Below are 2,104 nucleotides of genomic sequence, written 5' to 3'. Positions count from 1 at the left end.
TTGACCAGGATGGACTCGATCTCTTGACCTCGTGATCCACCCGCCTCGGCCTCCCAAAGTGCTGGGATTACAGGCTTGAGCCACCGCGCCCGGCCTTCTTTCCCCCTTCTTGCCACTGTACTTAACTAGTCTTAAAAAAAATCCAACCACAAAATGGACATATGTGTTGGGTTATGTAACACTTATATGACAAAGGAATAAGTCACTTGATGAATATGTGTCCTGGGTGTTCCTTTAAATAACACACTCATCAAGCCAGGCACCGTGGCTCACACCTGTAATCCCAGAACTTTGGGAGGCCGAGGCAGGTGTATCACCTGAGGTCAAGAGTTCAAGACCAGCCTGGCCAATATGGTGAAACCCCATCTCTACTAAAAATACAAAAATTAGCTGGTTGTGGTAGCAGCGCCTGTAATTCCAGCTACTCAGGAGGCTGAGGCAGGAGAATCACTTGAACCTGGGAGGCGGAGTTTGCAGTGACCCAAGATTGGGCCACTGCACTCCAGCCTGGGTGACAGAGCAAGATTCCATCTCAAAAAATAATAAATAAATAAATCACACACTCTGTCATGGGCATTCACAGAATAATCTGGTTTGTGGAAACTGCCTGCAGGGGGATTTTCAAGTGTGCCTGGGAAGTGAGGTGATGCTTCTAGCGAGAGCCATCCTCTCTTCTGGGCCCTGCTAGGGCTCCATTTCCTCAGGAAGTTCCCCTGACTTTGAAAGGGGCCAAGCTGCAGAGGGGAATGATGAGTGTGTGTGGCAGAGAGTCTGCACTTCCTCTCTAGGCCATTATTGGTGCCCTGCTGACCTCCATTGACTCCACAGATCTTGCCCTGCTCTCTAGCCTGGCACAGTGGCTCTGTAGACTTTGAGCTTACCACCCATGCTCCCAGGCACTCCTAACCAAGCTCAGCCCCTCAAATGGTGGGAAAGGCCTGGTGTTTAGATCTCTCATCCACTAGACACCAGGTAACACCACTTGGCCAAGTAACCTGGAAAATCCTGCTGAATTTTAATTGAAACCAGGTGCCCAGAATGGCCACCCCAGTAAGCAAGACAAAAGGAAGTGGCCTTTCCCCAGAATGAGCACCTACACAGGGCACAGAACATTGCCACAGCACATGTTTCCCCAGTACCAATGCACTTGCATCTTAACAAAAGAGCTCTCATGACCACTGCACGTGGGAACACAGGTTGTGAATGAGCAGGGCACTAAGGCCAACTGTAGAGTCAGAAGGAGGAAGACGTAGGCTTCTGAGGCCTAAGACCTATCTTTGGAGCCCTGAGGCAAGCTGTGTATTTCCATACCGGTGTGTGCATCTAAGAGGCACTGGGTGGAGGGGATCAAGGCTCTGACCCTGAGACGACCCTCCCCCTATTAATGAGAGCTCAGGCCCCTATCCAAATAATTATGGGCTGCCCCTATGTGCTGACACTATGGACTCAGTGGTAAACAAGCCCCTAACCTCAAGTTCTCATAGCCTCTTCTCTGTGGCATCAGCCCTGAGATATCATGAAGCAAGAACAAGGCTGGCCAGATTGGGTGCCAAAAGTAGCCCAGGTAGAACTGTGAAACTCTATCTTAGTGAAGGAAAAGAGAACTCAGGAGAGGACAGGGCAGGCTCAGACATTTCTAACTGAAGCTACTGAGACCTTGGCCAAAACCAAACAGGGACATGTGTGTGAATTCTGGCCGGGATCAGAAAGCAGCCAAGGCTGGCCAAGCTTCAAGAGGGCCTGAACAAAGTCAGAGGCCGCATCAGAGCTTATTCTAAGAGGGCAGCTCCATAGCAGCCTGGGCTGGGAGCAAAGGCTGGGCTCGCAGGGAAAGAGCAAGAAGTGCATGAGTGAGTGGAGAGGTTCAAAAGGTGGCCTGAGAGGTGGCAGAGGAGGAGCCACCCCAGCGGGCATGGAGGTGACAGCAAAGGATGGGGCCATGCTGTGCATCACAGCCCAGGGGGCAGACTCTAGTCAGGACTGTGGCTCCACAGCTACCTTCCCACAAGTCCCCATCTGAGATGCCCGGAAGCCAGAGCCCCTCAGCTGCTCCAGCTGGCCTCTGGTTTCTGCTTTTCACTCACCACCTCCCTCCAAGCCACCA

The sequence above is a fragment of the Cebus imitator genome, unplaced genomic scaffold (genome assembly GCF_001604975.1).
Source record: "Cebus imitator isolate Cc_AM_T3 unplaced genomic scaffold, Cebus_imitator-1.0 Scaffold118, whole genome shotgun sequence".
NCBI classification, from domain to species: Eukaryota; Metazoa; Chordata; class Mammalia; order Primates; family Cebidae; genus Cebus; species Cebus imitator.
This window is presented reverse-complemented; position numbering follows the sequence as displayed.